This window comes from Rattus norvegicus, chromosome 14 (assembly GCF_036323735.1).
Source record: "Rattus norvegicus strain BN/NHsdMcwi chromosome 14, GRCr8, whole genome shotgun sequence".
Taxonomy (NCBI): Eukaryota; Metazoa; Chordata; class Mammalia; order Rodentia; family Muridae; genus Rattus; species Rattus norvegicus.
In genome coordinates this window covers 36,362,752-36,375,174 of record NC_086032.1, presented here as the reverse complement: position 1 = coordinate 36,375,174, position 12,423 = coordinate 36,362,752, and the positions used below count along the sequence as shown (strand labels likewise).

At 41.9% G+C, this 12,423-nt stretch overlaps 1 protein-coding gene across 1 annotated transcript in view; it reads left to right on the top strand.

Moving 5' to 3' along the window:
- The first annotated feature begins 8,714 nt into the window (after positions 1 to 8,714).
- The window catches only part of Atp10d (ATPase phospholipid transporting 10D (putative)), a 100,765-nt gene continuing 97,056 nt past the window's right edge, over positions 8,715 to 12,423 (top strand). Inside the window, exon 1 of the mRNA NM_001427806.1 lies at positions 8,715 to 8,919. The gene's annotated coding sequence lies outside the window, so the exon portion shown is untranslated. The remainder of the gene's footprint in view (positions 8,920 to 12,423) is intronic.

Here is a 12,423-nt window from a genome sequence, read left to right as displayed (position 1 = left end):
TTATTTATTTTACTTATATAAGTACACTGTAGCTGCCATCAGACACACAGAAGAGGGCATCAGATCTCATTACAGATGGCTGTGAGCCACCATGCGGTTGCTGGAAACTGAACTCAGGACCTCTGGAAGAGCAGTCAGTGCTCTCAATCTCTGAGACATCTCTCCAATCCCCTCCAAAGTAGTCTTAACTTCATGTTCAGGGATTCAACTAAGTGCAATGGAGCAATGGAGTAATGGAGCAATGGTATTTCTCTGTATTATTTTGGGAATCCCTGGGGCTCCCCTGACAAACTCACGGGCAGGTTTCACTCTCTCCCTCTTCCTCTCCCTCTCCCCTCCCTCTCCACAATTTAAATAATAAAATAAGTCTTTTAAACACTGAAACATTCTCTGAGCTATGCGTATCAGTCTGTTGCGTCTGGGTGATGCTGTCTCCTTGCTAACACCCTCTTCTAGCTCCTCCAGTCTTTCAGTTTTTCTTCCACAGTTGATCTCTGAGTCTTGCTGGAGGAGGGGTTTGATAAGAACATCCTGTTTAAGACTAAGTCCCTGGAAGTTTCTCACCCCCAGAACATTGCCCTGTTGTGTGCCTCTGTCTTAATTAACATCTACGACAAGAAGAAGCATCTCTAATGAGGGTTAAGTGATACTTTGATCTATGAGTGCAGCAATATGTCATTAGAAGTCATTTAATTGCTAAAGTGTTTTTTTTTTTTTAAAAGAGAATCATAGCAGTAGGTTTTCCCCAGGGCGAATGGCTTTCCAGTCTCAGGTTCTTGGTGATTTTAGCAGCATATCTCATGGAGTGAGCCTTAGTTCCAATCAAAAAGTGGTTGGTTGCTCCCATAACATTTGGGTCACTATTCTGTCCGTGTATCTTGCAGACAGGTTTCTGTCATAGGATATCTGGGTGATATTGATGATTACGTTTTTCCCTCAGTAGTGTGCAAAGTACCTTTCAGCACCACGAACATTAGTGATATAAATGAAGCTTCTAGCTGGCTACCAGCTCAGCTTTTCTGTGTTCAATGACTGAAGAAAGTGGTATCTTCATCAATAGGGGATCACTGTTTGTGGGGCAACCAGTAGGTTTGGCTGTAGTCTGTGATGGTTGGGAGAGGATGTATGGGATCACGTTGACCAATGACTCAAAAGATGGAACCCATTCCATTCCTAAAACTGAGGCTTTACCTAGTTACGGTAGGCATTCTCTCACCCACTATACAGCAACTCCATTTAAATTCCTATCATTTAAATTCCATTTAAATTCCTATCGTGTATATATTTCAGGATGCTTCTACAGTAGTAGGCTTCCGTGTGGCTTTTGAAAAGGCCTTTAATATTAATTGTTACTTTCTGTGCCAGCTTTGTGTGTATAACCAAGAAAGGTTTAGCCGGATCTTGAGGTAGAACTATATTACCAGCTTCCCAAAAACCTGCCACACTGATTTCCACAGCGTCTGTTATCAATTTGTACTTCCATAAACAATGAATATGTGTTCCTTTCAGTCTGCATGTACTGCGATTTGTTTTGTTTATCTTGGCCACTTTGACTGGGATAATGTGGAAATCTCGGCATAGTTTGTTTTGCATTTTTCTGATGAGAAAGGATGTTGAACATTTTTTTTAAAAACATGCTTCTTAGTCGATTTTTCAAACTCTGTTCAGCTCTGCACACCATTTTAACTGTTATTTTTTTCCCCTCACCTTTAGTTTTTTTGTTTTGTTTTTTTCTTTGTATATTCTACGTACTAACCTCCTGTCAAATGTATAATTGGTCTTTCCCCCATCCTGTAGGCTACTGCTTCCCCTGAATGATGTTTTTGGGTTTTTTTGTTTGTTTTTTGTTTTGTTTTGTTTGTTTTGGTTTTTAAAGCTATGACAGCATGTACAAGACCTGCATAGGCTAAAAGCTGACAAAATCCCAGCACTGAGAAGAGGTAATGGATGCCAAGTTCCACCCCTAACCAAGAAGCTACTGGCAATTGATATTTGCTGGAAACGGGAAAGTACATTTCCTTTAATGCAGTGTCACTGGGTATCTCTTTGGGTTTTTTGTTTATTTGTTTATTTGTTTTGTATCTTTTGTTGTATTGCTTTTTGTTTATAATCTTGAGAGAGAGGGGGAGAGAGAGAGAGAACGAGAACACAAAGTTGAAGTTGGGTAGGTAAAGAGGTTCAGAGAATCTGAGAAGAGTTGGGGAAGAAGAAAGGATATGATAAAAATATATTGTATACAACAATCTTTTTAATTAAAACACTAAAAATTTAATTTGAGTAGGTTTTTAATCCAATTCAAAATTTCATGCAAAGCTCCAATTTGCACCATGTGTATTCTAAACAGAATTCCCCACAGTTGGCTAAGATTTCTTTGAAAGACAACATCAGCTATAAGAAAAAGCTAGATATTACCAATACATGAAAAAATAGAGGGCTGGAGAGACGGCTCAGTGGCTAAGAGCACTGACTGCTCTTCCAGAGGCCCTGAGTTCAATTCCCAGCAACCACATGGTGGCTCACAACCATCTGTAATGGGATCTGATGCCCTCTTCTGGTGTGTCTGAAGACAGCTACAGTGTACTTACATATAATAAATAAATCTTTAAAAAAAATAGAGTTTTGGGGACAGGTTTCCCCTCCCAGTCCTATACAACATTCCCTAGAGTTGCTGGGGATTTCGATAAAGTGGGACCTAGGCTCCCCTTATCAGTACCAAGGGGTGATTCCCCATGACATACTCCAGATACTCCAGGTCCCATGTAACTGTCCTGGCAGCTGAATATTGATGTCTTACAAGTGTCCCTGGCATGTCAGCAAGGAGGTCTGATTTGTATAAATTATATAGCACCAACAAGGAATCAGTTCGGATGTGTCTATTGGACATCATTTTTTAACATTGTCTATCAAAGATCAGCTTATTCCACCTCTGCCCCAAAGCCGCGTGTCTCTTCAAGAAGGCTGGATCCCATTTGAAATCTCTCGAGGTAGAAGTGTTTGACATGGTGGCTTCTGTTCAGTTAGAGAGTACATGCGATCTAGAGACATGTGCCTCTCTCCATCTCAGCCTCACCTGCTCTGACCACATCGTCCCTGTGTGAGTCAGAGACTGATGAATTAGTTTTCCTACCCTCATGGACCATGGCACATATTCTCCTCTAGCCCTGTTGACAGTGGTTTTCTTAATCGCGTAAGAGATCACGTGATGGGCTCAACCTCCGGAGTTGAAATAACTTTCCAGCCCTTTCGTCTTTTCCTGACGCCCAGCAAGGGCTGGCTGCCTGACGGACCTAGGGTCAATATTATGGCTTGAGATTTGTCTTTTTCCAGAAAAAAAGAGCAATGTGGAAGGTGAGTTGACGTGGAGTCAAATCTGTTCCTTCCTTGTGTGTAGCTACGGAATTTAAAGGGAGCCCGAGGTAAAAAGGAACTAGGAAACCGGTTGGCAGTGATGGCGGAGTACTATATACCTAATACACACATACAGGTAACGTTGATCGATAATCCTCTGTAGTCTCGTGATTTGAATATGCTTGGCTCATGGAAGGTGGCACTATTAAGAGGTGTTGCCTTACCAGAGGAGGGGTGACCGTGTTAGAGGAACTGTGCCACTGGGGAAGCAGGGCTTTGACGTCTCATGTCTATGCGCAAATCTGGACAGTGATAGTCTTTTCCTGGTTGCCTTTGAATCAAGATGTCTTAGCTCCTCCACCACCATGTCTGCTTCCCTGCTGCCATGTTTCCCACCATGATGATAACGGACTGAATCTCTGAACCTGTAAGCCAGCCCTAGTTAAATGTTGTCCTTTATAAGAGTTGCCTTGGTCGTGGTGTCTCTTCACAGCCATGGAAACCCTAACTAAGACAATTCTGAAACTTCATTTTTTAAATGTTTATATTTTATTATTAAAACGTTACACATAAAAAGAAACCACGCACCAAACTCAACCAAATGCAAAGACTATATGGCTCAATGAACTTCTGTACCGATACATATAGAACAGCAATTCAGAATGAAAGCTGTAGTAATTCACACTGATTTTTATACTTTCATGGTCAAATATATTTTTATACACTTATCCACCATCAAAAGTTAAAAAAATAAATCCACGACAGAGTTAGAACTAGAAAAACAGTTGTCTTTATACCCTGTCTTATAATGTAGGCTCTTTACACACATTTCTCCTTCCTTATTCCCTAATATCTAACTTTTCTTGTCCTTTACGCTCATGTTATGCTATAACTGCATGCACATTTGTTTACATGTATGCATATATTATTGCTAGATATAACATAATTTATATTCTAAGTCCATACATTTATTTTCCTTGAAATTTTATTTTTCTTTTAGAGTGTGATAGTTCTCTCTCTCTCTCTCTCCCTCCCTCTCTCTTCTTTTTCTTTCTCTGTCTCTCTGTCTCTGTCTCTCTCTCTCACATATACACGCACACACTAAAATTTTCATTATCATCTGCTGCTGGACAACTACGTTGATTCCAACTCTTTGTCATAATGAACAATGCAGTAATAAACATGGGGGTGAGAATATCTGTGATTAGTGTCTGGAGCTGCCTAGGCTTATACTCAGGAGTGAAATAGCTGGGTCATGTGGTACTTCTATTTTAACATCTTTGGGAAACTTCCAAACTGATTTCCACAATGGCTGTGCTAACGAGTGCTCCCACTGACGATGATCCAGGGTTTCTTTGTCTCCACAGCCTCCCCTATGTTTGTTTTTAGGTTTCTTGGTGATAGGCATTCTGACTTCGGTGAGGTAGTATTTTAAAACAGTATTTACTTTTTAATTTTATTGTTCTTGGATATTTTATGTATTTACATTTTAAATGTTATCCCCTTTCCCGCCTCTCCCATACCCCTCCCCCTGCTTCTATGAGGATCCTCCCACTCCCTCCCACCCACTCCCACCTCAACGCCCTGGCATTCCTCTACACTGGGGAAACAAGCCTTTCACAGGACCAAGGGCTTCTCCTCCTATTTATGCTGGACAATGCTATCCTCTGCTACATATCTGGCCAGCACCATGGATCCCTCCATGTGTACTCATTGGTTGGTGGTTTAGTCCCTGATTTTAATGGCACCACCAACTTCTGTCCAGTTCTGAAAGTTTCCACTCTCCTTCTTTGGGTTCTGCTCAGTGGAGATGCCCTGCTGTACTCCCAAAGGGATGCAGGTCAGGTCTGAAAGTTCTACATTTACACACTGAAAATATGAGGGAGAAAGACACCATTTAACGGCCCACTGTCTCTGGCACTTTGAGGAGGCTCCTGCCTTGGGTTTCTCATCTCCGATTGAACCTCCCAGGCCTGCAAGAACATATTAAATTAAGTGGTAGCTAGAGATTAAGAACTGAGGGGCTGGGGATTTAGCTCAGTGGTAGAGCGCTTGCCTAGCAAGCACAAGGCCCTGGGTTCGGTCCCCAGCTCTGCAAAAAAAAAAAAAAAAAAAAAAAAACCAACAAAAAAAAGAACTGTGCAGAACACCAGAGAGTGATCCATGAGCACTTGGAAAACAGCAAAGTTTAAAAAATGAAGAAGGAAAGATCCTGTGATTGCTTATTAAATATAAGTAGGGAATATAATATATCGTGTTTAATAATAAATAAGCTTTATTTATGCTTATTACAACCAGAGCTCCTTTTCCCTTGCCTCTGAACGTTATTTAGACCTGGAATAGGAAATTGTTTCAATTTGTGCATGAGTCATGCCCTCTCAGTAAGGACAGAGAAGAAAGACATGCCTCGTCATGAATGTGGAAAATCAGCCCTGCGCTACTGTAGTTCCTGTGAAATATTTGGAAGGAAATAAAAACATGTTTAGTTGGTTTCAAATGTTTTCTGACAATTCTAAGTCTATTGCTGCTATATTAATTCTTGAGCATGTCCAAGGAAATAAGAGAAAATGGAACCAGTGACTTGATAGCTATTATTTTTTAAAGATTTATTATTTATTAGATATCAGTACAGTGTGTAGCTGTCTTCCGACACACCAGAGGTCACTGGATCCCATTACAGATGGTTGTGAGCCACCATGTGGTTGCTGGGATTTGAACTCAGGACCTCTGGAAGAGCAGTCAGTGCTCTTAACCCCTGAGCCATCTCACAAACCCTGATAGGTATTACTTTAAAGCAAAAGCACCTTCATGTAAGCGTGAAAACACTGCCTGGATCCATTTGTTAATGGTACTCAGTGCTCATTTAGGGAAAGCCTTTCATAACCAAGATCTACATTCAAGTCAGACCTACATAACAAACTACCGTGCCATAGACTTCTCATCAACAATTCATTCTCAAGCTGTTAGCATTTAGAGTTTAAATAATTTCCCATCTGGGGAGGATGGGATTTTCTTACACTTGTATTTGGGAACACTAGTTTTTCAAGTCTTCACGAGAAACACACTAAAAATTAACATGCTATTGAAACCATAAGAGAGTAAACATTTTCAGTAATAACTGGGTAAGTTAATACATTTAAATAACGAGTAATTTAAATGGAGAATTTTACATATTTCCTTAAGCCTGGAAATGGTCAGGTGAGAAGCTACAAATACTCAGAAAAGTATTTAAGAAATAATAAAATAACAAATAATAAAATAACAATGACAACCAAACCCCTTGTAACTCAAATTATGAAACAGAACACAACCTATCGAACAACGGAAGATCCACATTAACAGTGATCGTTTACAATAGTCTTTACTTGGAAGTATCTACTTTATGTGTTTGGTTATGCTTGCTTAAACGACAGAAAGGAAACCAATTCCTTCTGACAATCGATCACATGACACATCGCAATGGAAAGTTAGTGTTCCCAGTCACTCCTTTCCCGCCCTGAGTGAGCAGCTCTGACTTCTATTTTGCAGCCTACCTTCCCGTACTTATATTGAAATGTGCAAACGCTACACAGAATGTCTTAAGAGTACGTGGTGTTCGTTTCCCGTTGTTCAGCAACTGCGTCTTTGGACTTTGGAATGTAATTCGGATTTTCCTCTAACCATTTGGGTGGTTCTCACAATCTTTGAAGTAAATAAGAAAGCCAGTAGAGCTTTAACAAAAAGTCAGACCGAAAGCACTTCTAGGGCCCCTGCTCTCAGCTCTGCGGGGATTCTGCTCCAGTCAGCCTGGGTGGGGCCTTGGCATCCAACTCTTTCATCAGCTCTTTCGTGTAGCAAGTTAGAACCACTGATTTAAGTAATCCAAACAGTCTGCAAAAGCCAGCGGTATGCCTGAGCTGTCCTGGTATGCACCCTCCCCAAAAGGCTTCTCTGCTCAGGCTGTATCCCTGCCAGTGGCAGTGAAGGCAGGGAGGGCAGGGGGCCGAATCTGAAGTTTTAAAATGTTACCAGACGACTAACTAACAAGAATAAAAAAAAAAAGAAAAAACAAACAAACAATCATCATGTCAGAGATAACGATATATCCGCAAAAGTGTTACTAAGGCCAGGAGTTGACTAAGCCCAGGGGATGTGCCCTTGCCTGCAGAAAGAGTTGTCATAGGAAGCCACACCCAGACCTCCTTCCTGGCCTGACAAAGCCATCCACCTCCTGGATAGGTCTTTAAAAAACTTGTTTGGCATCTCTTGGGTTGGGATGGTTGTCAAGCCGCCCAGCCAGCTCCCTCAGTGAACACATCACTGAGAGGCATTTGCATGATCAATTAATTTCTCACTCTTGATGCGCATTCTCAAAGCACTGGAGAGACTGAGGCCAGAGGCACAAAACAGCAGAACCGAGGGGTTCTATCCGTGCCTCGCGTTTGTTTGAATAACCGACAGCTGAGATTTTTGGGGTTTTGAGTTATTTCAAATGCTCTGTTTCTTTAAATGACCTCTCTTTCACCTTCTTTTATTTATTTACTTATTTTTATTATTGGTTGATTTTTTTGAGGATTTCTCTGTGTAGCCTGGCTTCTTTATTATTCTTAAGTAATTATTTGTATTAATTCTTAGGGAATTCCATATAATGTGTTTTGACGCTACTCGACTCTTCTCCTTTCTCTCTCACTTCCTTACTAAGCCAATTTTAACTTTTCTTTTTACATTCAGTCCAGTGTGTGGTTTTCTGCTCTTCTTGGACAGGGCCTACCTTTGAATATAGTCGATGCACCCACTTGCCTTCTCACGTTTTGAGAGACCAGACAGATTTATTCATTTTTATTTTAGAAATACAATTGAAGAGACAAAAAGAAAAGCATAGAAAAGAGAAAAAGAAGAGAGTGTGAGCATAAAGCAAGCAGCCCCTGGTAGATCTGTGGATGAAGTCGCCTTATCCTGACTAAAGGAGTCGAAAGAGAAAGATGCCCAAATCAGAACTGTGATCCTTTTTATAAAATAGTTCCTAGTTACAACAACTTTAACATTAGAATTAGCATTAACTTTTAGAATTAATGTCTTTCCTAAATGTAACCACTAGATGTTTCAAGCCTAGCTAAACCGGTGCATTGTTTCACAAAAGCACAGGAAAGTAAGTACAGGTTAGATGACCTGCAAACTGCTCTGACCTTCAGGGAGCGAAAAGCCAGACCCTGGGTCACTGGGACATCTGGGCAGGGCGGGGCTTCTGCCGAGTCCAACAGCTGGAGCCGGGAACCCGGCAGCTGCTAGGCCCCACCCCCTACGTCACGGGGGGCGGGACAACGGGAGATTGGCATTCCACCGGCGCTGTGTCGGCGTGGAGCCCCCGAGGTCTACAGGAGGGCGGGGAGTCGCCTGCTCCGCCCGGTTCAGGCGCCCGCGCTCCGCACGCGGAGCTGGGGAGCTGGGAAGTAGGTATTGTTCTGCTTCTCCAAGACAAATGGCTGGCTTGGAAGTGTAACTCTCCCTGCTCTGTGGATCCCTGCCCGGTTCTCTTTTGGCACTTTGGGATCCGAGGTAACCATGCTGTGATGAGCGCCTCGGGAGGGACAGGTAAGAGAGACGCGGCTAGCCGCCTCCGCCCAGCCTCTGCTCACTCTCAGCCCAGCTGTGCTTCAGACTGATGACTTCTTTCCTGTCACTTCTGGTGCGGGACAGGACTTTGGAAACAGAGAAGCTCTCACACCACTTCCAGTCACTTGATTTCTACAGAGCACTACCCTTTTTGAAAGCTGGGTTCTGTAAAAGATGGATTGTGCATACACTTGTGCCTTCGCACAGGCACGCACACGTTTGCCATTCCATTTCGAAATCCAGTAGTTGAAAGGAGCTTTGACTGCACCCCTCTTCCCCGTAATGCAAAGCTTTGGTAATTTCTTCCAGAAAAAAAAATAGGGTTAATCCCTAGGGAGGGAAAAGGTAATTTGTGTTTGTGTTGGAATTTGTTGTGAAACTGTTTTGAAAGGAATGCTAAAAATAATTGAATAAATAAAAAGATGTCCGCATTCTTTCCTGCATACTCCAACTTTGAAGAACTTCGTTGTTATTTGGGGCACGCTTCATCGTCCATCATAAAACTTGTTTTATGTCACCATGTCAGTAGCGAAAGATGCGAGCTAGTCAATGAATTCCTTCAATCTGGAAAATCAGAAGGCCGGTACCTTTAGAAGGAATATATTCAAAGCACTCTCATTTGGATAAGACTACTAAAATTCCTTCTGGCCTCCTTTCAAGACAGCCGTTGGAGCTGTTCACATGGGGGAAGACAATTCTAGGGGCTCGGAGCAAGCCTTTAACTCCAATCAACCTTGAAAGATGTTCCAAGGAGGGCAGGGGCTCCTGGCCAATGTTACTGCATCCATGCTTAAATTGCACTAGGCCAGCTCATGTGAGAAAAAGTGCAATTTAAACAAAGAAACAAATCCAACAACAACAACAACAACAAGAACAATAACAAAACCCTTTTGCTTTCTTTAGAGCGAAAGTGAAGCTGGTGAACTTGGAAGCAGAAGAGTTAGTTCAGTGTCCTGCTTCAGTAACCCCCAAGATAATAAGGGATCCTTAGGGATTTTTATTCTCATTCAGATGTGTCTTATAGACCTCTGTCCTATTGTTTGTAAGTATCAAAATGAGAGCACACTGTTGAAAGGGTTGACAGGGAAAAGAAAAGAAATTAATAACCCTCAGTTTATTTAACCTAACACTCACTGTGTAGGGGGCGGGAAGGAAAGTTCAGCAATCTGAAACAGGATGTGGGGAATGTTTGACCTTCCTGTAACAAAAACTGAATACTTTTCACGCTTGGTGACTAAGTAACTGATAAGGCTGTTATTTATTTTCTGTAAGCGGTGGGGAAATGCTTAGAATTTGGCTAAAATCTGTTATAAGATTCATAACTCATCTATTGGACGGCTATACCTTTAGAATACATTTTTAAAGAACGTTTTTTAAAGTTCACACAGTAAAAGCCTTCATCCCATGTTTGACTTAAGTATCTGATTAAAGCAGAAACCTCTGCCCGCCCCATGACGCCCCCATTATTTATTTAGTTTCAATACCTCAGCAGCATCACTGGGGGACCCTGAGAAATGTATCAATGAGGATACACAGAACAGGTCATCAGTACTTAAGCCAGGAGAGTTAATAATATCTCGGGGACGTGTGCTGGACGGGATCACCACACGTGATAGATGCAGCCTGGAGTAGGTTTCCTGAGTCCCCACACACTCACCACCCAGCCCCACCCAGAAACAATGATACTTAGTGTGTGTTATATATAATAAGGGAGCCTATGGGAATGCGGCAAGAGAGGGCTGAGATGATACAACCTGCGTGTTCTACATTCTCAAATGAATTATTTTTATTAAGAGAGCAATTGGTTTTTTTTTCCTGGCAACTAAACTATATTTACTAATATAGAAAGTACACATCAATGCCACAAAATGGAACCTGTGGCATCATCACCTCGAATCTCTCCATGTAATAAGAACCACTGATATTTGGATTACTTCTCATTAGTAAATTTATTGTCCAGAAGGATAGCATTTTGCAACTTTTGTTTACATTTTTCCTGTCAAGGATGTCCTTCTATATCACTGAATAGTCTCCCTGCAGTTCTCACGTCTTGTTTTCCCCAGTTTCTGCGCAAACATGGGGATTTATTCCTATGCTGAAGTCTGAAATTATTGGGATGTTTATACCATCCCCAAATTTAGACATTCCAAATTTTATTTTTCTTTATAAACTACCCATTTCCGTCTACTTCCTTCAGATTTATTTATTATTTCACACGATGAGTATTTTACCTGCATGTGAGTGTGTGTGCCCTCAGATCCCCTGTGCCTGGAGTTGCATACGGTTGTGAGCCACTATATGGGTGCTGGGGATTGGGTCCTTATCCTCTCCCAGAGCAGCAAATGCTCTTAACCACTGAGCTAATTCTCCAGCCCTGTGTCTACTTTTCACTGAAGATCATTTTTATAGGGTTTTGAATCTATCTATACCTTAGTCTTTAGTATAAACTCGATAGCTGGTTTAAAGACAAAAGCAGCGATTCTCTTCTCAAAGTTCAGAAGGCTGGGAGGTCTGAGGTCATGATGATGATGGATCAAAAGGTACTTGCTTCCCTCCAGTCAGGCTCTGCATGAGTATGGTAGGCCCATTGTCCGGTCGGACACGGATGGTTTTGCTAGCTTCGTTTGGTCGTGGTCCGTATGTATTGACTGAGGACAGAGATGTGTGATTGAGATATGGCATTGTAAGGATGTAGCAATGGTCACAGGTAAAGGCAGGTGATCAGACAGTGCAGAACTCAGAGGCCCATTCATGGAACAGGGGAATATGGTGGACAAGCAGTTAATATTGCTGTGCCAGACACCTGTGCTGCCCTTGTCCCAAAGGTGCCCTGAGAGATGCCTTGGGAAGTGTTCCTTTCCCTAGGTCATCATTGGGAAACTATTCTGGAGGTCATCACTCCATTTTCCTGTGAAGTTCTCTGCCTTTTGTCCCATCCTAGCATCTCTCTCTGACTTGTAAGGAAATCTAAATTTCTGTACCATATCCCACCCTTCTCAATATCTTTCATGGTTTCCCATTTGTTCCAAACTAAACATAAACTCTTCATCTCTCAACACTTAAAACTTTGCTCTGGTCCTCACATACATCATTCTCATGGCCCACCACTTCTTAACTTGTGCCGGAGACTCTGGCTGAATGGAACTGCTCAGAGTTTCCATCCCCTCTCCTTTTATAACACTGCTTTCTTGAAACCTACAGCTCCATCCTATCAGGGCTCTGTCCAGGCTCACGTGAAATGCTCTTTTCTGGGAAGCTTTTCTTCCTTTCTATTCTCGGACCTCATACAGTGATTTTTTTCCATGGGAATTTTTGTTTTCCCGTATTCACACGTTCCCTAAATTGAATTGGGTATTTTCATCGGATTTTACGGTTCTTTTATTTACCACCAATGCGGTACCTAGGGCAACGTCAAGTAAATGAAGCAGAGAAGGAAGGATTTTTGTCTGTCTGTTTCATGGCCTGGTTAGTTTCTAGATTTAG